The sequence below is a fragment of the Heloderma suspectum genome, chromosome 13 (genome assembly GCF_057233095.1).
Source record: "Heloderma suspectum isolate Gila_16-S chromosome 13, 16-S_ref, whole genome shotgun sequence".
NCBI classification, from domain to species: Eukaryota; Metazoa; Chordata; class Lepidosauria; order Squamata; family Helodermatidae; genus Heloderma; species Heloderma suspectum.
Window position 1 is genome coordinate 23,158,538 of NC_139470.1, and position 26,609 is coordinate 23,185,146.

General features: G+C 48.0%; 1 protein-coding gene across 4 annotated transcripts in view; it reads left to right on the forward strand.

Moving 5' to 3' along the window:
- Nucleotides 1-17,903, forward strand: part of RBM19 (RNA binding motif protein 19) — a 154,523-nt gene extending 136,620 nt beyond the window's left edge. For all 4 annotated transcript variants that reach the window (XM_084820182.1, XM_084820184.1, XM_084820183.1 and 1 more), the window contains one exon: nucleotides 17,489-17,903. The gene's annotated coding sequence lies outside the window, so the exon portion shown is untranslated. The remainder of the gene's footprint in view (nucleotides 1-17,488) is intronic.
- Nucleotides 17,904-26,609: the final 8,706 nt, after the last annotated feature.

The following is a 26,609-nucleotide window of genomic DNA, read 5'->3' on the forward strand; positions in this document are numbered from 1 at the left end:
AGTGGTGAAAGAGGAGGAGGAGGAGGAAATTTATGTTGCAGATGGCAGGAGAAGGATCAGTCGATGCCGCCCTCTCTGTGGTCCAGCTACCATTTTCTAGACCTCGTTGGATATAGTGTCATTCTGGGGCATTTGTGGGTTGGGCGGGAAGAACCCCTGTAGTGCCCCAACATGATGCTCTCTCCAGGGCATTGTGAGGTCAAGAAAATGGAAGCTGAAAAAGTGTTCTGGAAGAGAAAGGAGTGTTGCTTTTGTTTACAGTGCTTCCACAAAGATTGGGGATCGGGGGTTGGGGGTGGGATTGCCAACCCTTATGGTGGGCGCGCTCACACACACACACGAACATACATATGGATCACCAAAATAATAATTTTGGCATTCCTCAGCTCTATGGAGTGCAGAATTCAGCTTCCCGGGGATCTCAGCTTTCACTTCTTCTTTAAAAACAAGTTTCTAGCCCTCGCAGCTCCAAAGATGCACTTGAAAGCCATGTGTGCTGAAATTTCAGAACCCAGAGGACTGGAGATGTCCAGGGGTGTGGTTTTCGGTGATCCACATCGCAACTTGCCCATCACCCGCAAAATCAGAATACGTTACGTAAGGTAGTTTAAAAAACAAACGTGCAGAATGAATTGTGCAAAATAAATGGGTACATTTGCAGAATTCAGGTTTTCTGGCATACTTTGGATTGCCTGGAGTACAGCACTCTATTCTATTCTATTTATTTATTTATTTATTTTTATGCAGAGTACACAGAACCAATCAATAATCAAAGTCATCTCTTTTCTTGTCCCCTTGCTAGGGTTGGATTAGTCTGTGTTCTGTGTCACTTTTACATGTGTTAATTCAGTAGTGCATCCCATCCCGTTTCCTCATTAATCTATTTTTCAAAATGCACCAAAATTACATTTAAGTGCATTTTTCAACATGCATTTCTCAACTTATTTGAGAAATACACATTTTAAAAACATTTTGATAGGTGGTGTTTGGTTTTTTAGTGGAGAAATGCATCTTTTGAGTGGAGAGCCAGTGTGGTGTAATGGTTGGAGTGTTGGACTGGGACTCGGGAGATTTGGGCTCTCGACCACAAAGCTCACTGGGTGACTTTGGGCCGGTCACTGACTCTTAGCCTAACCTATCTCGCAGGGTTGTTGTGAGGATAAAATGAAGAGGGGGAGTCTCATGTATGCTTCCCTGGGCTCCTTGGTAGACGGGCAGGCTATAAATGTAAACAAACAAGCAAGGAAGCAAACAAAAATTTGGAGAAGTGCAAAATCCGAAAGATAACTAGGTTCTGATCCACACATTAGTCTGGGAAGTATAGATCAGTTCACATCAGAATTCACAAATTCACAATTCATTATAAGCCTGGGGTTCTGGGATAAACCTAATTGAGCTAATATGTTTTTTATACCCTGACTGGATCACAGGGCAGCATACGACACAAAGGAACAGATGAACTAGCTTTCATTCTGGTACTGAATTCTGCCACTTATTTAGGTCCAGATAGGTAAGGATACCTGGTCACACAAACTGAAGGACTTGAAATCACACTGCCATCTGGGCATCCCTTTGTGCTGGTCATGAAACTGAACACTACCCTGCTAACAAATATCATCAAAGTCATGAAGGACCTAGCCGTTTGAGAGTTGTGTTAGTTTGTGCCAGGGTGTTTGAATCACTCAAGGTGAAACTCAGGGCTTACCTTAAACAACAAGCTGTATTGAGAGGAAACAAACATTGGATTGTTCATGGAGGAGGGGGAAAAGCATAAAACATCATGCTAACTAATACACTGTCCTTACTTAGGCATCTAAGAACCATGTCCTGCTTGTGGGGTTTCCCATTGGGACAGCTGGTTGGCTGCTGTGCAAACAGAATGCTGGACTAGATGGACCCTCGATCTGATCCAGCAGGGCTCTTGTCAGGGTTCCCCTTACGACCTGGACCCCCTGAGCAACTCCTTAAGGATCTCTTGCCTCCTTAAGAATCCCACCTTCCTTCTTTTACCTTCCCCTTTCCAGTAATGTGGGGTTTAGGCTGAAGACGTGGGGTGACTGACACTCTAGACACAGGGTTTAACCACAACAGTTTACTAGTACATTAAAAAGAGCAAATCACAACTAAAGGTTTTTACACAATAGAGCTTAGTGATACAAAAGGCCTTCAGAGAAAATAAAAGTTGCAAAACACAAATTCCTTTACCCTAGCTGCCCTTAGACTCCTCTAGGCTGCGCCCTCCTGCTCTGGTCTCCCTGACTCTGCTCTTACTCACGCTCTTTATATACCCTCCTCCCTCAAAGCGGAAAGTACTGTTTCAACCCTGAAGAAATGCAACTTAACTGGGGAAATGAAACTTAAACTTAACTGGGGAAATGAAACCACTCCTCTCAGGGATACCCCCTCCCAACAGAAAAACCCAGGCCTCTAAGCCTGACCTTTTTTTCCCTTTGCCTCTGTAGGCCTCAAACCTTCACAGCATTTCTGATGTTCTTAAGAACCAAGACACCACTCTTTGGTAACTGTCTATTCAAAGAAGTCATTATTCCATGTTAAGCAAGCAAGGATAGTTACACGGATAGATCAAAGCAGCCTTTCTTTTTCACCACATCGGGGGGGGGGGGATTTTGGAACCCTGCAAGATAGCTGTAAAGTGCTGCTTCCACACCCTCTTTTACAGGAGAAAGGGCCATGGCTCAGTGGTAAAGCCCCTGTTTTGCACACAAAAGGTTCCAGGTTCGATCCCCGGCATCTCCAGGTAGGGCTAGAAAAAGCCCTGCCTGAAACCCTGGAGAGCCGCTGCCAGTCAGTGCAGACCAGGGGTGAGGAACCTCAGGCCCAGGGGGCAAATCTGGCCCTCTAGTGTTCCCCAGAAGGACACTTCCCCTGAAACCAGCCCTTTCTCCCAACCCCCGGTCACCCATTTCCCAGCTTTTGAGCAGTTTTACCCCCATTCTAAAAAGCTTAAATGCTTCTCCTAAGGCTTAGTTACTGGCAGTAAGGCCTTTAAGCTACAATAGGCAGGTCTGTTTTGTACTGTGGCCCCACCCCTTCTGCCTTCAGCCCCACCCCTTTTGCCTTCGACCCCACCCTTTTTGCCTTTGGCCCTGCCCACCACTGAAGTGCAGCCCCTGAGAGCTTCTCTGAAATTGAATTCAGCCCACGGGCTGAAAGAGGTTCCCCACCCCTGGTGTAAACAATACTGAGCCAGATAGACCAATGGCCTGATTTGATATAAGGACATGCCCTGTCTTTTATTGAGGAGGGGCTGTATCTCAGCAGTGGGGCATATACTTCACGTGCAGAAGGTTCCAGGTTTGAGCCTCAGCATCTCCAGGTAGGGCCAGGAAGGATCCCTGTCTCGAAACCTGAGCAATCCGCTTCCAGTCTATATAGGCAATATTGGGCTAGATGGACCAATGATGTAGTTCTGTCCACAGCGTCTTCCTGTCTTCTTCTGTTGCTTAAATACATAGACCTCCAGTGTGGCCAGTGAGCTCTTCCATCAGGAACATGGGGGATACGTGGCTCAACAACACTACAAGCGAGAAGGATCTTGGAATTGTTGTCAATCACAAGCTGAATATGAGCCAACAATGTGATGTGGCTGCAAAAAAGGCAGATGCTCTTTTGGGCTGCATTAATAGAAGCATAGCTTCCAAATCCCGGGAAGTACTAGTTCCCTTCTACTCAGCACTGGTTAGGCCTCACCTGGAGTACTGTGTCCAGTTCTGGGCACCACACTTTAAGAAGGATGCAGACAAGCTGGAGAGGGTTCAGAGGAGGGCAACAAAGATTATCAGGGGACTGGAAACAAAGCCCTGTGAGGAGAGATTGAAAGAACTGGGCATGTTTAGCCTTGAGAAGAGAAGACTGAGGGGAGATAGGATAGCGCTCTTCAAGTACTTGAAAGGTTGGCGCAGAGAGGAAGGCCAGGATCTCTTCTTCATCATCCCAGAGTGCAGGACACAGAATCATGGGCTCAAGTTGCGGGAAGCCAGATTCCAGCTGAACATCAGGAAAAACGTCCCGACTGTTAGAGCAATAAGACAATGGAACCCATGACCTACGGAGCTGGTGGGCTCTCCCACCCTGGAGGCATTCAAGACGAGGCTGGACAGCCCTCTGTCGGGGATGCTTTGACTTGGATTCCTGCACTGAGCAGGGAGTTGGGCTCGATGGTCTTGTAGGCCCCTTCCAACCCTAGTATTCCCTGATTCTATGAACACAGTCAAAACATTTTGGTTATAATTCAGATGGCACCCCAAAGGACTTCAGAGACGAGTCATCGAGAACAAGGAAACCATGAGCTGGTTAGCACTGTGGGGGAAGGAAGGTTGTTTGGCCTAACTGCAGACTGCAGTGGATGTGGAACCCATGCAAGCAACCCTCTGAAAACAAATCACACGGCGTCCCGATCTGGGAAGTTTCGATACCGGTGGTTTCCCATGCAAATGCAAGGTTGGGTACAGCTGGCGTAGCTGCGCGACCATCAAGACGGGCGCCGGAGTGAATATACAGAGCAGCGTTCCATGTAACCTCCGGCAGTTTGTATCTCCTTCTTCCCCCACTCCTCCCCACATTGTCTTTCATGGCAGGGTGAATCTCTCACCATGAAGCAGCCAGGCTCTCTGTGCTCTGCGGCAGCACGGCAAAGGATTAGTGCAAGCAGAGCAGGTAGGCTTTTGCGAATGGATCCAAGCTTGGTTTCAACATCTAATTCAATTTGTTCTGCTGAGATTGAAATATGAAATGCTTGCCAGTCAGATGTTCAAAGGCGCCAGAGGGTGTGTGTGGGGGGGCGACAAGTGGGGGCAGAGGAAAAGAACAGAGAGAGCCTTTCTGAAATTTGTGTTTTTATGAAAATTAATTTAACCCATCCATATATATATATATATATTCCCCTCCTGAATGCTCATGGGGGGGGGGTGTCCTTCTCAGTGTCAAGAGTGCCCTAGCTGCCTCTTACAGTCCCCTCCAATAGCCAACTCTGGACACAGACGACAAGGATTCTTTCCAAGGCTTTATTCCTTTATTACTTAATGACTCTTACAGATACTAATTACTAGTGACTAAGCAAGGAACTGCACTGGGGTAGATAGCAGAGTAGCCTAAGCTCCAGGTAAGGCAGTTGGTCCCTGTTTGAAGGAGAGGTGCGGGAAGACTCTGAACTTATGGGCTATGGAGAGATCCTCCCTCTTTCCCTTGGGTCCTCAGGACGCAGCCGTTGTTTGCGCGCCAAGCGAGCGCTACGCCTCCTTTCGGCGCCCTCCATCTGTCGCCGCTCCCTGTGTCTGCACCGAGCGTCCAGCAAGCCCCCCTCCAGCGCTCTCTCACTGCCAGGGTCACTACCTCTCCCAGGAATGCTGGCAGGAGGAATCTCTGCCAGCTGCTGTGCTTGTGAGAGATGAGCGAGCTCCTCTCCCACGGATTGCTGTTCCTCCTCAGAATCAGAACTGCTCTGGGACTCCAAGGGCTCAGTTTCCACCCTGACACTCAGCCTTAATGAAAACTTTTCTGATCCCCCTCCCTCCGATAATGGTGCTTATCTCGTCCAGTAGGGTTTGTCTGGAGTCCTTTTGGCTAATCATGGATGTCTCAAAGGAATTCCTTTTGACGAATGTTTGCAACTTGGGCACAAATATTTGTTCATTTATTTATTATATTTTTAGTCTGCCCAATATCTACAAGTTCTCTATTTTTTAATTAACAGTTTATTATTATTTTTTCATTTTTAAAATGCAATACAAACACTAAACACTTCCCTCCTGCCCCCGCCCCCCGTCTCCAGGCCCTCCCATTAAGTTTGCCCCCTTTCCAAAAAGTTATCTACTGAACAAAGAACGAAACCCCCCGGATTAAGCTGAACAGGCTAGGAAAAATGTTACCTCCTCCCCTGAAATATTCCAATCAGACTGAATAGAGCAAAAATTTGCGAGTTAATTACGCTAGAGTAGATAACAAATTCATTCGTAACGAGTGGCTTTAAGTAAGAGAACACTTGCCTGTTGGACATTTGGGGCAGTATTCAATGGTACTCCTACATGGAGTAGACCCATTGAAGTGAATGGGCCTGATTGATGTAGGCCTACCCTTGGATACCGCCCTTTCTTTATCTCTGGCAAAGTAACCCTGTGCTTCTCAAAGGAGTGCTCCAAAGTTGGAGCGCTCCAATCATCCAGTGCTCTGCTGGATGAGCAACGGAGGTAGTCTTTACCTCTCTGTCCTTCTTTCTGTTTCTTTTCTCACTAGTTGCACTTTGGGGTAACTTGCTTCAGAGAGTCACAAGGACAGGAGCTGGGGGGCTAATTTTATTTTATTTATTTTTTTATTAAAACATTTATATCCCGCCGTATATCATTAAGATCTCCGGGCAGCGTACAGATAAAATCAATTTAAACAGTATATAAAAAAAAATTTAAAATCCTAAAAACATATTAAACTATTAAACAAGCTAATACCAGTTGAAATCTAAAACAATAAAACAGTCAAAACAATGTGCTAGAGAATGCCTTTAGCCCTCAAAGGCTTTGGTAAAAAGCCATGTTTTTACTTGGTGCCAAAATGAGACCAGTGTCTGTGCCAATCGGGCCTGCAAGGGGAGGGCATTCCACAACCGGGGTGCCACAGCAGAGAAGGCCCTCTCTCATGTCCCACTATAGTGTAGGTCTCGTGCTGGTGGGATGCAGAGGAGGGCCCCTCCAACGGATCTCACTTCTCAGGCAGGCATATATAGGGAGAGGCGCTCCCTCAAATATCGAGGTCCCAAGCCACTTAGGGCTTTAAATGTCGTCACCAGAACCTTGAATTCCAACTGGAAGCATATTGACAGCGGTGCAATTCCTTTAAAACTGGCGTTACATGATTTTTATGAGGTGTTCCGGTCAGCAGTCTAGCTGCTGCATTTTGCACTAGCTGAGAGTTCTGAATCGTCTTCAAGGGTAGCCCCACGTAAAGTGCATTGCAGTAGTCTAATCGGGAAGTTACCAGCACATGTACTACTGTGGCTAGGTTATCCCTGTCCAACAAATGCCATAGCTGGCGGATCAGGTGAAGCTGGCCCCAAGTACTCCGGGCCATGGAGTCTACCTTGGGCTCCAGTGACTGGGACGGACCTAGGAGTACTCCCAAGGATTACTAGCAGTGCTCCTTCAGGGGGAGTGCAACCCCATCCAGGACAGGTCGCTTACCCAATTCCCAGACTCGGGAACCACCAATCCACAGAGCTTCTGTCTTGCCAGGATTTAGCTTCAGTTTATTAGCCCTCATCCAGCCCATTAGAACCTCCAAGCACTGGTCCAGCACCTTCACCGCCTCAACCGATTCCGACGACAAGGAGAAATAGAGCTGAGTATCATCAGCGTACTGGTGGCACCCCACTGTCAAGGGCTCCTTGGAGGCCTCTCTCTGTCTAATCCAGTAGCCAAGTCCAGACACAGACAAAGGGATTCCTTTCAAAGCTTTATTCTTCTTTTACAACTTAACAACTCTACCGGTAGCAACTAGATATGAGCAGCAGAGTACCTCTGCCCTAAGTTGGAACAGTTGGTCCCCGTTTGAAAGGGAATTACTGGCAGACCCCTGAACTTAAGGACTAGGGAGAGTCCCTCCCCTTTTCCCTTGGATCCTCTGGGCTCAGCCGTTGTTTGCGCACCAACCGGGCACTACGCCTCCTTTCTGCGCCCTCCATTTGGCGGCACTCTCTGCGTCGGCGTCGCGCATCCCCCAAGTCTACTTTCCACGCTCGGTCACTCCCTGGACTGCTATCTAAGCTAGGAATGCTGGTGGGAGGAATCTCCGTCAGCTGTTGGTCCTGGGAAAGAGGAGCGCGCTGCTCTCCCAGGAGCGACTGCTCTTCCTCAGAATCAGAACTACTCTGGGATTCTATGGGCTCAGTGTCCACCCTGACATCCACCCCCAAACTCCAAATGGCCTCTCCCAATGGCTTCATATAGATGTTGAACAGCATGGGGGATAGAATAGAACACTGTAGCACCCCACAACTTAATAGCCATGGGGTAGAACAGGAATCCCCCAATACCACTCTCTGGAATCAGCCCTGCAGGTAGGATTGGAACCACTGTAGCTGTGCCCCCAACTCCCATCCCGCAGAGCCGATTCAGTAAGACACAGGCTTCAAGATGTTGTGGATCCTTGGCACCTGCCTGCCTCGCCCCCCGGTCCCTCATTTGCATACTCACCCGAGGTTGGAGCGCCAGCCTCAGGTGAGGAAGCCACCGTGGTTCTTTCCATGGCACTGCAAGGGGCAGGGAGAAACAATCTCCGTTCGGAATTCCCCTTCCAAGGTCATAAGAGATGCTCTTCTAGGGACCATAGGATCGCTCCCTTAGAGATTTTAACACTGAGGCAGTGTACATGTTTTCTCTTTTTCTCATTTTTTATATCAGTGGCCTCGGGCCTTCCAGTGCAGTTTTACAGACCTATTGGTTTCTTTCCTTCATGTATTTGTAAAAAAAAAAAATCTGGGCAGAATATTTGCCCCATGACCATAATTGTGGGACCATTCCTCCCCTGTGAAATGGGGGAGGGCATATTTGGCGGCTGTCAGGGGTGAGCAAGTTTTAAGATGTGGGTGGCTTTAACTTTAAATACAAGATAGCCAAGCTGCTGCTGCTGCTTCTTCTCCTCTCTCTCTCTCTCTCTCTCTCTCTCTCTCTCTTTCTTTCTTTCACAACCTACCCCACCCAACACACACACACACACACACAAAGCCCCTGCTTAACCATGTTCCCGGGACTGAGTGCTTCTGGGAACATTGCAAACGGCATTTTGTCCCAAGAATATCACTGTGCAGCTGTGTGTGTGGAAAGAAGGAAGTAAACTCCTTGGCCAACTAAGGCAACCCCATCCCTGGAACCTGCAAAAATGTCTAGGCTGAATATTTCACACTGTCACAGGACAGTGGCAAAATGCCTTCTCCCAGTTCACTACCGCATTCACGGGCAAATTGTGGATGGGTGCTTTACCGTTTTGGGGGTTTAGTGAGCAAATATTGCTGAATTGATTTATGGGGAAGACTGCGGATCTTCACTTTTGTTTTTAACGTAGCGTTCTAAATAGTAGTTTTTTCCCTTCTTATTTCCCCCCTTCCTCATCCGGGACAGGGAGACAAGACGTGATGTACTGTTTAGCACAGGGGGTCCCTAACCTTTTTGGGTAGGTGGGCACATTTGGAATTTTGAGTGCCATGGGTGCTCTCACACAATGGCTGCCATGGGGCACACTTCCCATTCATGAAATGGCTACCATGTGGGCATGGCCAGTAATTGAACACTCATTTCTCAGAAGCCAGACTGATGAGACTAAAAGAAATGAACCTACGTACAAGACAGAGGTGGGGTCTGAGCTCCAAGACACGAAATCACTCTTGAACCCAAATAAACATGGCGCCGGAGGGCAGCACTTTGCTTTGCAGCAACCTTGCCTCTCAATTTTATTAAAAAGAAACTTAAATAAAATGAAAATCAGGAGGGGAACGGAGCTTGGTGGGCAGCAAAAGAGGTGCACCGCATTGGAGACCCCAGACTTGGCAGGATGGAGAGCATGCTCACACACGGGGACAGAAGGCCCTAGGTTCGATCCTTGGCATCTCCAGGTAGGGCTGGAGAAAGACCTGCCTGAAATTATGGAGAGCTGCTGAGAGTCAGTGTCGGCAATACTGGGCTAGATGGACCAAGGGTCTAACTGAGTACTATCTTGGGTTCTTTCAGGAGGATGGAAAGGAAAGGAAAGTGCTACATAGCACAGCAGGGTGGGATGGCCAGGTAAAAAAGACGACAGGGTGCTTGCACCTTTAATAGTTGTGTACCTGCTGAAATTGCCTCTTGTTCACAACTATTAAAGTTACAGGAGCCCCATCCTCTTTTGCATCGGGCCACCCTATAGCAAAGAAAGGCTTGAAGTTGTATTGGCCCCAGGCCTGTAACCAAATCACCTGTAGTTCTAGAGGGGCCTCAAGATCCATAAGGCTTTGCTTAGGTTCATTATTGGTGCAGTTCCCTTGCTAGTGGGCCTCTGAACATGTGAGATGAGTCAAAGGTCGATAGTAGCGGCCTCAGTGCATAATGAGCTAGAGGGCCTTATCAAGATGTGCCTGGGAAGTGGGGCTTGTTTGCCTTAAAGCTGCAGGTGTCTGTAGTGGGAAAGCTCCGATTTTCCTTCCGACCAAACACTGCTAGCCTATGCTGGGAATGAACACTAATTAATGCTTGCTGTTGTCATGCTGCCTTACTGCTGACATGAATAGTATAAAATCAATTTTACCCCATGGCTCTGGGTTCAGAGAAGCTGTCTGATCCAACCATTGGGTACGCCAGCGTGCTGATTGTACTCAATAAAGTATCTCCTTGTAAGTAAACCTGGATCTGATTTATCACTGTCTTGGCACCTCTAAATTAAGAGTTCGAAGCCTACTGCAGGGGCAATACAGAAGTGGGAAAGAAAAAAACAGGATCCTTTCCCCTTTCCTGAAATTCCCCTCCCTCCTCCCAGGCCAGGCTCGAACAGGACAAGGCTCCTATTCCAGGCCGGCTTGGAGCTCTGAACAGGGAACTGTTAGGGACCTGGCTGCAACATTTTATTGTAGGCTATACTTGATTTTCATGTAAAAGGCTGGTGGGGAAGTGCGTACGTGAGGCAGAGTTCTCATTGCAGATCTCCTGTTGAACATCTAGGGTGGCTTCAGCTTCAGACTTCTCCCCCCACTCCTCCCTCAAAACCTTGTACTGCTGGAATTATGTATTGATTTATTACATTTTTGTACCACCCAGTAGCCAAACCCTCCGCAGTAGATGGTGGTTGTCAAGGATAACTGGGAGAATTTATGGGAAGTGCTTTGAACATTTGAGGGCAGGGGTGTTGAACCTCTTGCAGTCCAAAGGCCAAATTCCATTTTGGATAAGTTCTCGGGAGCCACATTCCAGCGGTGGGTGGAGCCAAAATATTAAAAAAAAAACCCAGCCTATTCTTACTGCGCGTTACTAGCCTTAGGAGACGTATTTTAACCTTTTAGGAAGGGGAAAAAACTGCACAAAAGCCTGAAAGCACCAAACACTGGGTGGTCGAGAGAAAGGGGCGGGGCATGGGGAAAGGGTGTGGCCATATGGGGAGCCCCCGGAGGACCATATTGGAACTGCAGGTGTGTGCCATATTTGGCCCCCAGACCTGAGTTTCTGCATCTCCGATTTAGGGAACATCGCACCGTTATTCCAGTTTCGTCCCACCGCGCTGGCCCCCGGTTTAAGGTGTCTCACGGCATTCTGTTCAAGCAAAGCAAGCACCTTCCGAACTGCACGGGGCTCTGTGTCAGGCATGGGACTCCCAAAGCAAATCTCCCCACAGGAAAGATTTGACGAGCCTGTGGCCATCTACTTCAGCCTGGCAAGTAGTGTGCACCGTAGAACGGAAGTGCAGGAAAGTTTAAATAGGGGCTGCATTAACTGGATTACAGGCATGTCAGGTGTTCCTGGGGAGGGATCAGGTGCAGACGAAACTCTTCTCTGCTCAGTTCCAAACCAGGCATTGTGTCAGGGAGCTCCTGCCTACGTACTGCCAAGTTAGGAATAGCTGGGCTATTTGTTATGGTGCTCCTCCTAATTAGGGGGCAATCTGTCCCTTTTGGGGGGGGGGGCATATTGTATCCACAGGCAGCCATCTCTGCTCAGACTTGTAGGAAGTCCCAAAACAGAAGAGAAAATATTCTCAGGTGCCTGTGAATATTTTTATTATTATTATTCTGTTTTGGGACACAGAAGCGCCTTTCCCTCTTCCTGTTTCCTTTCTCAGACTTGTAGGAAAGCCATCCTTTCTCAGGCAACTGCGTGTTTGTATACCAGAGAACAAGCAGCACTGCACACAGTCTCCTGTTTTCCTCTAAATATATTCAGGGATGGGGGGGGGGAGAGAGAGAGAGAGGAATGGCATAGCAGGGAACTGAGATTTCAGATTTATCCATTCATGAATAATAATCAGGCTGAGTAATTCACAGTAAATGGGTATCCAAATTGGCTAATAAGGAAGGCTTTCACCTCAAACTGAAGCTGGGCGAGAGACCGATAATATCAACAGACGCTGGCGATGGCTGGCGTGTGTACGCGATGTGACCTGAATCAGTGAAATATGCAAACCAGGGCCGGGGAGCCAGCAAAATAATAGGCATCTCCGTTAGCAGACGGAGGAGCGAGCGGGGCTGGCGGGCTGACAGCCCAGCAGCCTACGCGGGGGCTTCCCATCGGCAGCCAGGGCTCTGGTTCACTTCTTCCTGGCTCGCTGTCTCTCCCTCTCTCTCTCTCTCTCTCTCCCTCCCCCGCCCCGCCAGGCTGGATGCAGGAAGCCCACTTTGAGGGGGAAGGCCTCAGTCCACCACTGAGAGAGGAAAACGGGGAGTGTGGAGGGCAGGGAAGGGGCCGAAATGGCTGCATTCACACAAGCAGGGGGAGCCCCAGCGTGGAACATCTCGCATGCAAAGGCCACTGGAATGAAACGTGACCTGCATGGATTGGGGCTCTGAACATAGGAAGCTGCCTTAGCCCAGTCAGACGACTCGTCCAGCCAACCCAGGGGTGGGGAAGCTCAAGGCCATGGGCGAAATCTGCCCTCCTTGGGTGCCCCTTCGCCCCAGTTGATAATTTCCTGGCATTCTTTCCCATTTCAGAAGGTTGAAATGCCTCTCCTAAGGCCTAGGTTCTGGCAGTTAAGACCCATAAGCTAAAATATTCTGGTATTTGGCTGCACCCCTCTAGCCTTTGGCCCGATGAAGCGGGGGGGGGGGTTACCCAAACTCCCAGCAGTGTAGGCAGGGACAAGCCTTGCCAAGAGAAGCTGCCAGCAGCGGCGGCTGGTGATGCCAGTTCCGGAGGGGTAGTGATTCCATTCAGGGTTTTCGTTCCCACCAGCCAAAACTCTAAAGGTGCCATCCAAGGTGCTGAAGGTTCAGCACCTTGGATAGCACATTTGGCATTTAGGCTGGTGGGAACAAAAACCCAGAATGGACTCACCGCGCCTCTGGAGCTGGAGTCACCAGCCGCCATTGGCTGTCACCACCCCTCCGGTCCGCCTCAGCCAGGTGACCCTCAGACTTTGCAGGGTTAGGGTTTGGGAATAGGGGTTTAGCTCCACCCAACCCTATTCTGAGGCCTCAAACCTGAAACACTTAAATAGTAGCAAATAACCAAGCAGAAGGCTCTGGACATAGTACTGATGTCATAGTTCATTTTTTTCTGGAACCCAAAAATCCGATGGCCATCTAAACACTGTCTAGCAGCCGTAGGGTTGCTCTCTTAATCAGGCGCATTTAAAAAGAACCCACTAAAATTAAAATCTGTATTTTATACAATCAAGGGAAGGAATGAACAGTCCTCATGTACAAGAATTTCCAAGCAGTTGCCCAGTCCTGCCCGCAGAGAGCTGGTACCCTCTGCCCCATCCCCTGTACTGGGGACAGGAATTGCCATGTTATCTCTGATGTCTGATTCCCCTGCGCTCCAGTTGCCTAGTGGGATTCTCTGCACATGGCCAGGGCTTGCAGTTGGCCCAAGCATCCTGTCTTATGTTAATTCTCTCTCAGTTTAATTCTGTTCATTTTCTTTTTTAAGGAAAAGGCATCACTCTTCCACATTTCCCTACATTTGAACATAACTGAAGTGCTTGATCGGGCCAGAGCAAGTCCATCTAGAGTAGAGTTCTGTTTCCAGAGCAAACAGCCAGTTGCCTTTGGGAGGCACACAGACAGCCCTACACTGGTCCTGAATGTGGAGTTTCTATATAGCAGTCGTGGCTTACAGCTGTTGATTAGATCAGATACGGGCAGAAGGTAGATCTGGTTCTACTGGCAGATGTCTGGGTGATTTGCAGTAATCCAGCAATTTTTTAACAGTAGCATCCAGTGGTACGATTAGGGCTGGATACAAAAAAAGAAAACTAGTCTCAAGATGCTGGAAAAAATAGTTTATTCTTTCAGAAGCCCAGCGCATTTTGGCTCAATATTGTTTGAAGCCTTTCTTGTGGGAATTATTCAAAAACCTTCAGAGAACTCTGCCTACCTTCAAATGTGTGAGTCAGTCCTGACAGGACTGAATCCAGCATAGAACACAGTCTTTGTCAAATTGCTCACTAAAATGGAAGAAAGGCTGCTGCAGGCATTCAGCGTGGGGATCCTCAACATTTCTCATTGCAGGCCTTGCACAATCAGTTTTGAGACTTCCCCCAGCCCCAAACAATGCAAAGCCAAACAAGTGACCTGTCATAGTCGCCTGAAAGAGCACGAACGGCAATAAAGTAAAGACTTAAATTGAAAAGGAGAAAGCAACAAGAACCAACCTTTGAAGATTTTCTGGTTTGGAAGGTTCCAAAGTCCACAACCATCTTGCTTGTGATAGATCAGCTGGTACTGCAAATAACCCAGACATCTGTCAGTAGAACTGACCTTCTGCCCATACCTGATCTCTCGTTTTGGATCCATTTGGGGTGTTTTCCAGCTTTCTCATACTTTGCGGTTAGAGATGGATCTCGGGGGCAGAGTTCAGGAGACCCCTACATGAGCACCCAGAGAGTGGCAGGTGATGAGAGGGTATCAGGACATCAGAAACAAACTCCGTTTTATTCCTGGGGTCATAATGGTGCTATGATTCAAGAGGTGTTGTGTATGTTTTCACTCAGGGTTGGCGAACTATTTTGGTTTTCTTGTTCTAACATATTAGGGATGTAGAAACAGTTGTAAAGCATGGAATGGCAGCTGGCGGAGAAGAGAAATGTTAGTTGTGTGTGCTTCACAACTGAAATAAAACACCTGGCCATCTAAAGGAGGCCCCCATAAGTTGGTGAAATCCATGGTCTAAAATGACTTAGCTGTGCCTCTCATAGCAGCAACAAAATAACACACACACACACCAGCCATGGCCCTAAATTATACTGCTGAAATGAAAAAAGCTCAGGGTGAGTAGGAGTAGATTCTTCTGAGGAAGGACGGTGAGCTCCATTCAGTTCTGAGACTCAACACAAATTCCTGGGCTTAGAATTATTTAATTCTAAATGTACAGTATGTCTTTTGCACCAGACTCCAGTTAAGGTCAGTGGCCTGAGATCCTTCTCTCAAACCTGCCAGCAAGAAGTATTATATTGGCGGTTGGGATGTGCAAGAAATGACTGGTTAACTTTAAAATGTTGCTTCTGCATGCTTAAAACAGTATGTAGCCTGAGTAGAGACAGCACCGTGATCTGAAAGGTGGGTTATCAATCTTGGAATGAACGAACAATGTTTTTCTCAAGCTGTCTAAACTAGTGACCAACCGTCAACTCATCGTGTGGCTATGAATTTACATTTGATGATGTGTTGTGTGAAGAAATACTTCTGTCCTGAGCTTGCTTGCCATTGGATGATGGTGTAAGAACATCAGAAGAGCCCTGCTGGATCAGACCAAGGGTCCATCTAGTCCAGCATTCTGTTAGTGGCCAACCAGCTGCCCACAGGAAACCCTCAAGCAGGACAGGAGTGCAACAGCACCCTACCACCCATGTTCCCCAGCAACCGGTGTACATAGGCTCACTGCCTCTGGTGCTGGAGGTGGCACAGAGCCATCAGGACTAGTAGCTATTGATATCCTTTTCCTCCAGGAATTTGTCCAACCCCCTTTTAATGCCATCCAAATTGGTGGCCATCACTACATCCTGTGGTAGCGAATTTGATAGTTCAGCTATGCGCTGTGTGAAGAAGGACTTCCTTTTATCTGTCCTGCATCTCCCACCAATCAGCTTTATAGGGTGACTCTGGGTCCTAGTATTTTAAGAGAGGGAGAAAAATGTCTCATCCACATTCTCCACACGATGCATAATTTTGTACACTTCTGTCATGTCTCTTCTTACCCTCCTTTTTTCCAAGCTAAACAATCCCAGCTGGTGTAACCTTCTGTCATAAGGGAGATGCTCCAGCCCCTTGATCATTTTAGTTGCCCTTTTCTGTACTGTTTCCAGCTCTACCATCCATATTTGTGTGGGGCGGGGGGATGGACTATCTTGTAGCACTGTACCGGGGTAGGGAACCTCTTTGAACCCAAGGGCCAAATTCAGTTTCAGAGGAGCTCTCAGCAGGAGGGGCAGGGCGTTCCAGTGGTGGTGGGGGGGGTGGCAAAGGCAAATGGGGCAGGGCTGAAAGTAAAAAGGGGGGGCAAAAACAGCAGCATATCATAGCTTAAAGTTCTTAGAGGTTTTCAACCTTTTAAAATGGAGAAAAAATGCACAGAAGCTTGGAAACCACAAACAATGGGTGGTTGTGGGAAAGGAGAAGGACTAGGAGAAGGGGTGTGGCTATGTGGAGGAACCTGGCAGGCCAGATTTGGCCCCCAGAAGGGCCAGATTTGGCCCTCTGGCCTGAGGTTCCCCTCTTCTGCCCTATACCTTAGTCATGCATTCTAAAGTGAAAAAGCATTTTGCTTTTCTCCCCATGTGCAAGGTTTCCACCCCTTAATTATTCAGCTTGCCCTATTGTTGTTGTTGTTTATATTTCTAAACTGCCCCATTGCCAAAGCTCTCTGGGCGGTTTACAAAGGTAAAAAATATTAAAAATGCAATATGCAAATTTAAAAACGTCAAAAACTTCTGCACCTATGCCATTTCTTTGATACCCTGTGAGTCTCAAGCCAACCTTCTTTTTCTGAGATGGGGGAACAGGATATACAGATATGCATTCTGGAGAGAGAGAGAGAGAGAGAGAGAGAGAGAGAGGCTGGCACTCACCCTGGGCCTTCAGGATGTGGCAGGGTATAAATAAATAAGTCTGAGAGAAGAAGTAACTGCATTTGCATGCAGGCATGTGAGGTTATTTGGAGTGGGTGAGGGGGGAGAGATAGGGTGGCGAAGAGCCGGGAGCGCTGGACTTAGTTAGAATTCAGCGGCTGGAGCTCTGCCTCCTCTCTGATGGCTGAGCGTGATTGACACTTACAAATTACCCAGCCCAAAGTGTCGCGTCTTTGACCCCTGAGTAACATCTTCGGCAAGCTTGAGATTTGCCAGCATTTTGTCATCTAATTACTACAAATCCCTTGGAAATTCACTGGCTGGTGAATTTTTAATGCGGGGCGCGGGTTTCAGGGCCATGCATCACCCAGACGGGCTTGCCTTCCCTGCTGTGCTCCCTCCCCAGCCACCCCAAATCTTCAGCCCTTCCTGGGTGAGCAGACGCTGCTGGACGCCATCACAGACTGGCTTCACCATCACCCCAAGCCCTGCTCTCCTTTTCTGCTTGCTTTCCTTGTGTAGGCAGCTGTGTCCACATCTGTGAACGTGCACGAGAATTGGTCAGTCCATTTCTCTTTCTCTCAACTTTCTCGCTGGTAACATTTCGATGCCATGTCATAATTGTCTCTGTTTGCTCAGGTCGTCTGCTGATGGTCTGGTCATGCCGTACTGCCATTTCCCCTCTGGAGGGATTGACACTTCTAACAGCCTGTTTCTTTTTCTAACCCCCTCTCACCAGTTCCGACTCAAGCAACTGTCGAGAGGACACAAGGGCGACATCAGCCCCTTGGAATCCAAGTGGATCCCTCCAGCCAACACTCCCCTCCCCAAAGAAGAGTACTTTGAACAATTAGCCAGAAGGCAGTGATACTCATCCGTTGCTGCCCTGAGATCTTTCCTCTCGACTGGCTAGGATCTGAGAAGGCAACGATGATTCCTTTTGCCTTCCCACCTGGGAATGACCACATCAGCTTTTTAAGCCAACAGATGAAGCAAATCTTCTCAAAAAATGACTAGCAGCAGTTTGGAGTCGTCATCATCCCCCACCTCACCTTCTTAATAACTTGTACAGGTTTCAAAAATAATGTACATAATCTTTTTAAATATTGTTAAAGAACACATCTGGATATTAGTATAAAATAATATTTCCTTTGTTTCTGCTGTCTGTCATCTCTGTGTAATTCTCATCTAAGTATCCCCCGTCCCTGAAACCTCTCCCTGCCCCCAGCCCCAATTTCCCCTGTGTTTGGTATGTGGAAGCGGAAACAGGAGACCCCGTAGGATTGGAATCAGAGTTGGATGGGGCACTGGCATAAATTCACAGTCCAAACAAAAGTAGGGCCTAGCCCCAGGGTGTCCACTTTATTTGGTACCCAGGGACACCTCTCTTCCACCCACCAGGCTCCCAGCTCCTCCTGATTTTAATTTTATTTCTTAAGGTTTTTTTTTAAAAAAAATTAAACAGGGAGGGTGCCATGCTACAAAGCAAAGGGCTGCCTTCCTGCACCATCTACATTCAGCTTCAAAAGAGCGGTTTTGTGTTTTGGAATTGTAGGCCTCACCTCTTGCCTTGGTCTTAGGTTCTTGGGCAAGTGACTTTTCACTTAGTCTCACCAGTCTGCCTTCTGGGAAATAAGTGTCTGGTGACCGGCCATGCCCACCATGGCAGCCATTTTGTGAATTAACAAGCACCTCCCCACGACAACCATTTTGTGAGAGTGCTCATGGCACTCTTTCGAAATTCCAAATGTGCCCCCTGACCCAAAAAGATTGGGTCACCCTGGTCTAAGAAGTGCAAAAGCTGGGTTGCAGTTAAACCTCAAAAAAAAACAAGATTATGGCAACCAGCTTGATTGATAACTGGCAAATAGAGGGAGAAAACGTGGTGGCAGTGACAGACTTTGTATTTCTAGGCGCAAAGATTACTGCAGACGCTGACTGCAGCCAGGAAATCAGAAGACGTTTACTTCTTGGGAGCAGAGCAATGACAAATCTTGATAAAATAGTTAAGAGCAGGGACATCACACTGACAACAAAGGTCTGCATAGTTAAAGCAATGGTATTCCCCGTAGTAACCTATGGCTGCGAGAGCTGGACCATAAGGAAGGCTGAGCGAAGGAAGATGGATGCTTTTGAACTGTGGTGCTGGAGGAACATTCTGAGAGTGCCTTGGACTGCACAAAGATCCAACTAGTCCATACTCCAGGAAATCAAGCCAGACTGCTCACTTGAGGGAATGATATTAAAGGCAAAACTGAAGTACTTTGGCCACATAATGAGAAGACAGGAGACCCTGGAGAAGATGCTGATGCTAGGGAAAGTGGAAGGCCAAAGGAAGAGAGGCCGACCAAGGGCAAGATGGATGGATGATATTCTGGAGGTGACGGACTCGACCTTGGGGGAGCTGGGGGTGGCGACGGCTGACAGGAAGCTCTGGCGTGGGCTGGTCCATGAAGTCATGAAGAGTCGGAAGCGACTGAGCGAATAAACAACAACAAACCCTGGCCTAGCCAGAGAAATCCACCCAGAAGGAGGCAAGGAGGAGGACAACCAACCCGATAGGGGAGCAAGGAGAGAGGAATGAGGACAACAGGGGGACAAACAGGATGTCTGTCAGAAATACCTGGAGCACGGCTGGGAAGCCAGTTGACTCCAGTTGTTGCCCAGGCAAAAGACTCAATCCTGACTTGGAAATATTTCTGGCTCATTCAGGAGAAACCAAAAGGCTGATGGGTGGGAGGGGAGCGGATCTGTCCATGTATAGCCTTGCCCTAGTCTTTTTGGAGACTGCTTGGAAAGGAAGACAGTCATGTGGAGCTTTCGCCTGCCTTCCAAAAAGCAACTTGCTTGCCCTTCCCGCTGCATGTGACCGCTGCAAAGGTGATCTGTCTAGCTTTAATTTTTACACTCCAGAAGTAACTGTCTTCTGATTTCCTGGCTGCAGTCAGCGTCTGCAGTCATCTTTGCACCTAGAAATACAAAGTCTGTCACTGCCACCACGTTTTCTCCCCCTATTTGCCAGTTATCAATCAAGCTGGTTGCCGTAATCTTCGTTTTTTTGAGGTTTAACTGCAACCCAGCATTTGCACTTTCTAGACCAGGGTGCCCCCAATTTTTTTGGGTCAGGGGGCACATTTGGAATTTCGAAAGAGTGCCATGAGCACTCTCACAAAATGGTTGTCGTGGGGAGGTGCTTGTTCATTCACAAAATGGCTGCCATGGTGGGCATGGCCGGTCACCAGACACTCATTTCCCAGAAGGCAAACCGGTGAGACTAAGTGAAAAGTCACTTGCCCAAGAACCTAAGTCCAAGGCAAGAGGTGAGGCCTACAATTCCAAAACACAAAACCGCTCTTTTGAAGCTGAATGTAGATGGTGCAGGAAGGCAGCCCTTTGCTTTGTAGCATGGCACCCTCCTTGTTTAATTTTTTAAAGAAAAACCTTAAGAAAAAAAATTAAAACCAGGAGGAGCTGGGAGCCTGGTGGGCACAAGAGAGGTGTCCCTGGGCACCAAATAAAGTAGACACCCCGGGGCTAGGTCTTACTTCTGTTTGGACTGTGAATTTATGCCAGAGCCCCATCCGACTGTGATTGCAATCCTACGAGGTCTCCTGTTCTGCCTTTTTGGTGGAAGCCAACTTTTAAGCTGACTGGTTGGGACATGGTAAAAGAAAAAGAAAAAGTGTCCCACTCTTTGCACTGGGCGGAGGGGGCTGCTACCCATAGGATTGTGTCTTTTGAGTCACAGAGGGGCTGGAGGAGGGACCGGCATATGTATCCACTAGGACATCTTAGAATCCAATGACTGCATCTCGAAGTGTGAAATCAGCAGCTCTTGCTGGGCCCCGACAAAGACAGCTGCATCTCATTCTCACCTCAGCCTTGTGCCAGTGGCCTGAGAATTAACCAAGGAGGTAATTTCCTTTGGGGAGGTGTGAAGTTTCATTGTCAGTTTCCTGCTGGGGAAGAAAGAATCGGACAGAAGAAGGAACCGGATGGAGACATCTCCTGAGGAGTGTAAATCCAGCCAGGGGATCTTCAGAGTTCATAGGTGGAACTACCTGGAAAGGAACAAATCCTGTGGTGGCCAGGAATGGGACTGCGTCGGAGGCGGGGGAGCTGAGACTCATTCACACTTTTGATACAGAGAGTTGGAAGGGAACCCTTGAAAGCCATCTAGTCTGACCCCCTTCTCAATGCAAGAAACTTAGAACTAGAGCATCCCCAGCTGATGGCTGACCTCCAGCAAGAGAGACCACCATCACTTTCGAGCGGGTGCAGGAATCAATGGAACTCCAGATGTTTAGCCCTACAACTCCCAGCATCGTTCACCATTGGCTATGCTTGCTAGGGTCCATGGGAGTTGTACATCAAAACATCTGGAGGGCCAGAATAGGAATGCACGGTTTGTGTAAAATCCGTTTCCTTTGTCTTTCGTGGATCGTCAGGCGCCTTTTGTTCCATTGTCCACCCATCGGCAAAATCGAATTTTGTTTTAGTTTTGAAATTTGCACAAATTCACATGTACGAAATGCGCAGATTCCCCCCAAATGCGCATTTTCACACTTTAGCCTATGAAATGCACATTGTCGGGCAGGGTTTTTTTTAATGGTGTGTATTTTTCTACGACAAAATTTGCGCAAAATTGGGAAAGTTAGGAAAAAATGGTCCACAAGTCTGTTTCATCCACCCGACAGGAGGAATGGTCAGGTTCCTGAAGCATCTAGAACTTACTTGCTTTTCAGAATTCCCAGTACTGGTTGACTGAGGCAAGGAACAATGGATGAGCTTAGTACTTCTTACTGAGCTGCTAAACCTGTGTCTGGATAGTGCTGTTTTAGACTGTAGATGGGGACTCATGATTGAGCGCACCTCCATTTGAAAAAAAAAAAATCCACACATGGAAAACAAGCAACGTGTTGCCCTCCAGATGTTTGGCACCTCAACTCCCATCAGCCCCAGCTAGCATGGCCAATGTTCAGGAATTCTGGGAGTTGTAGTCTAAAACATCTGGAGGTCACCAGCTTGAGGATGGTTGTCCCAAGCCCTTCCTGCTGTGGAAACAAATATACACACACACACATCTTCAGCCATTCCCATCCTGAGCAGACGTCCCGGTGGTGGTGATGCTTCTTTGCTAGCCAGCTGGCTTGCCTCGCTTTCTTCTCCCAATGCATCACTGAGCTGATTGTACTAACTTGAAGGAGCAGCCCTTCCAGGCCATGCGCTCCCTAGCCGACACTGCACAGGTGCACGCATTGTCCTGCTTATGTGATGCACACTGGCTTTGCTGCTCCTGCATTGTGGCATTGAGTGGGTGGCAGGCAGGTGGACTGTTTTGTTGTGACATGTTGGAGGACAGAGCTGTATGTGCCACATGGGCCGGCCTTGAACCCACTAAGCAACCTGTCCAATTGGTGGGAGGTTCAGGACAGATCACAGGAAGTACTCCTGCACACAGTGCATAGGTAAACTATGGAATCCGCTACCACAAGACGTGATGGCCACCAATGTGGATACCTTTAAAAGGGGGATAGACAAATTCCTGGAGGAGAAGGCTCTCAATGGCTACTAGTCCTGATGGCTCTATGCTATCTCCAGTATCAAGAGGCAGGATGCCTATGTACACCAGTTGCCGGGAACATGGATGGGTAGGAGCTGTTGCGCTCCTGTCCTCCTTGTGGGTTTCCCGTGGGCAGCTGGTTGGCCACTGTGTGAACAGAATGCTGGAGGAAGTGGACCTCGGTATGATCCAGCAGGGCAAGACAAACAAAGGGCTGGATGTGCTTGATCTCATCTGATCTCGGAAGCTAAGCAGGGTCAGCCCTGATGAGTACTTGGATGGGAGACTGCCTGGGAATCAGCCTTCCCGCATTGAGCAGGGGCTTGGACTCGATGGTCTTGTAGGCCCCTTCCAACCCTATGATTCTATGTTTCTATTATTCTTCTGATGTTCTTACATTCTTATGAGAATTGCTATCCTATCACCAACATTGAAGTAAGATTCAATTGCCCATCCAGTTGGCTTCTGTACATGGAATTGTGATGGGGGGATGTTGCCTGGGGTGCCATCTTGTCCTTTGGCTCTGGCAGCAACACATCTTGAGCTGCCCCTGGTCCCTGCAGCAAGAGATGCTGCATGATTCAGCCACACGCAAGGCAAAGATATAACAGCATTGCCTGCCCCCAGGCTGAGCGGAAGGAGACAAGCCAGAGAGCAGTGACTCATGCAGGGAGACAACAAGCAAAGCTCCCTCCATACATGAATTCACAGGAGCCTTTACTGGTTTAATTCATTTATTCCTCCCAGAACACTATTCGGGAATGACTGATCTAAACATTATGGGAGATATGGAGGGGGGGGGGATCCTTAGTCCCACACTGGACTGCAAAGAATGACCTGGACACAGATGTCTTTGGCACTTCATAAAACTATGAGCTTTGCAGCCACTGCAGTGAAACCAAGAACTAATTAGTGCTGCTTTCTGCAGTGAGTAAAACCCAAATGTCAAACAATACTGGAGCTATTAAGTCCGTCTTTTTTAAAAAGAAAAGAAAGCTGCGTATATGAGCTGGAGTGGTTGTGTCTGCAACCTTCTTATTGGAGTTCCCTGTGGCAACAGGGAGAGTCGATAATTTTGAGTCTTCTGAGCCACTGACCAACATGCTAATGCAAGAATACAGAATCACCAGGAAGAATCCTACAGAACTCTTTCTCACCAGCAGAGGGTGCAATGTCTATTCCTCTTCCTTTCCTCTGGACTGAGAGGGGATTTTTCCAGCCCCCTTGCATTTGAAATAGTTCCCGTAGATTGGTGTTTTGCCTTAGTGCTAGAGCTACATTCTTCAATGTGTCTGCAACGGATGAGTTGTAGGCAGCAGTCAGAACAGAAGTGGGGAGCCAGGGAGTCAGAGAGCCAAGAGACAAAGACAGGAGTCGCAGCCTAAAAATGCACTGAAACTAGGAATGAGAGAATCTGTCAGCTTCGCTTCCTCTTGTATTTGAATTTTTAAGATCTCAAGTTCTTTCCCTCCTGAATATGAGGTTGCTTGTGATGTTTGGTAAATTCGTATCAAAAACAAACAACCCAATTTCTCACCCATCTGGAGCCATATGGTGTGGAGAAAGTGGATAGGGAGACATTTTTCTCCCTCTCTCATAGTGCTAGAGCCCAGTGGGGTTATCCCATGAAACTGATTGGTGAGAGATTCAGGACAGATAAAAGGAAGGACTTCTTCACACAGCACATAGCTAAACTATGGAACGGGCTACCACAAGAAATAGTGATGGCCACCAATTTGGATGGCTTTAAAAGGGGGGTGGACAAATTCCTGGAGGAGAAGGTTGTCAATGGCTACTAGTATGTGCCACATGGGCCGGCCCTGAACCCACTAAGCAACCTGTCCAATTGGTGGGAGGTTCAGGACAGATCACAGGAAGTACTCCTGCGCACAGCGCATAGGTTAACTATGGAATCCGCTACCACAAGTCGTGATGGCCACCAATGTGGATACCTTTAAAAGAGGGTTAGACAAATTCCTGGAGGAGAAGGCTCTCAATGGCTACTAGTCCTGATGGCTCTATGCTATCTCCATTATCAAGAGGCAGGATGCCTATGTACACCAGTTGCTGGGAACATGGATGGGTAGGTGCTGTTGCACTCCTGTCCTCCTTTACTCCTGTACTAGGCTGTATGCTACCTCCACTATCAGAGACTGTATGCCTGTGTACACCAGCTTCTGGGGAACATGGGCAAGAGCATGCTGTTGCACCCTGTCCTGCTTGTGGGTTTCCTGAGGGCAGCTGGTTGGCCACTGTGTGAACAGAATGCTGGACTAGATGGACCTTGGTCTGATCCAGCATGGCTCTTAGGATGTGTTGTTGTTTTTTCTAAGCACCAGCATGGTTAAATTCAAAGGGATTCAGGCCCAGGCCTTTAAGAGCTAAACAGACACATCCTTGGACTGGGATGGACAAACCTGTCAATGTTAGTTCCTCTCACATGCAAAAAAATTAAAAAATCTCAAAAATTATTTTTGTCCTGAATGTGGAGAACTTTGTGAAGGTTGGTAAATTCTTATCACAAATGAACTGAAATGAAATTCTCACCCATCCCGAGTTGAAACATGCCAAAGTCCTAGCCCAAACAAGAAGCATCTGGGAGTATCCCAACCCACAGGGAGTCAGTGGAGAAAAAATACTAACACCCATGGTCTGTGAATCACACATTTGACATCTGAATTGAGGCTGGAGCCTCTGTAAGTTACTAAATTTGTTTATTTTAAAAAATTGGTGCTTGGACAGGATCTAACTGTGCCACAATGGCACTGTCCCATTCCCGCCAATCTCTCAGTATTGAGACTTCCGGTCTCCGTTCTGCTGGCGAGGCTGAGGAGCTGTCCAGGAAAGCAAGGAAGAGATCCGTTTTAATAGGGATAAATGCCAAGTTCTGCACCTAGGAAAAAGAAACCAAATGCACAGTTACAAGATGGGGGATACATGGCTCAACAACACTACAAAGGAGAAGGATCTTGGAATTGTTGTCGATCACAAGCTGAATATGAGCCAACAATGTGATGTGGCTGCAAAAAAAGGCAAATGCTCTTTTGGGCTGCATTAATAGAAGCATAGCTTCCAAATCCCGGGAAGTACTAGTTCCCCTCTACTCAGCACTGGATAGGCCTCATCTGGAGTACTATGTCCAGTTCTGGGCACCACCCTTTAAGAAGGATGCAGACAAACTGGAGAGGGTTCAGAGGAGGGCAACAAAGATGATCAAGGGACTGGAAACAAAACCCTATGAAGAGAGACTGAAAGAACTGGGCATGTTTAGCCTTGAGAAGAGAAGACTGAGGGGAGATATGATAGCGCTCTTCAAGTACTTGAAAGGCTGTCCCAGAGAGGAAGGCCAGGATCTCTTCTTCATCATCCCAGAGTGCAGAACATGGAATAATGGGCTCAAGTTACAGGAAGCCAGGTTCTGGCTGAACATCAGGAAAAACTTCCTGTTAGAGCAATATGACAATGGAACCAATGACCTAGGGAGGTGGTGGGCTCTCCCACACCGGTGGCGTTCAAGACGAGGCTAGACAGCCATCTGTCAGGGATGCTCTGACAGGGGGTTGGACTCGATGGCCTTGTAGGCCCCTTCCAACCCTACTATTCTATGATTCTGTGATCTACACATCCTCCCTTTTGGTCCTCTGGGAACATTTTTGTGGAGGGGGGGAGATTCTGCAGTTTGCTCAATTTCCTGAGCAATTTGCACAAACTACCATCGAATTTGCACAAATTTGGACCGAATGTGTGCGATTTGTGCAAATGTGGCTGCAATTCGCACAAATTTGGCCATATTTGTGCACATTGCTAGGAAATTTGCGCAAATGCAGAACCTTTAAAAAACACACACACGTGCCAAATTCCCGGGAAATCCATGAGCTGGCCCAGCTTGCTTTAGATTGAGTCAGGAGCTGCAGTGGGAACCGAAATGAAGTCTGTGGGGTTGAGACTAGGGATCGAACTCCGCCCCCCAAACGAATTTCTCTGACATCCCTACTCTCAAGCAGGGCTGAAAGACGGGAGGTCTCAAGCTTCCAGACGTGTGCTCTGGACCTTAGCTCAGAATCATTGCTGTCTGCTCTATGGAGCACCTGGACCTGGAGCGTGTGATCAGTTGGGTGTCATGGGGTTCTCTGCTGACTCCTCCGGTGGGGCATTGTCGGGTGGGGGGAGCCTAGGACTGTCCGCCATAATATGTGTCCTCGCCTTGGTCTCAATACACGCGGGAGCCAACAGTAGGGCCTTCTGCTCAGCATCCAAGGAGGCCGTTTCCAGTTCTGGGCATGGGCATGGGCTGATC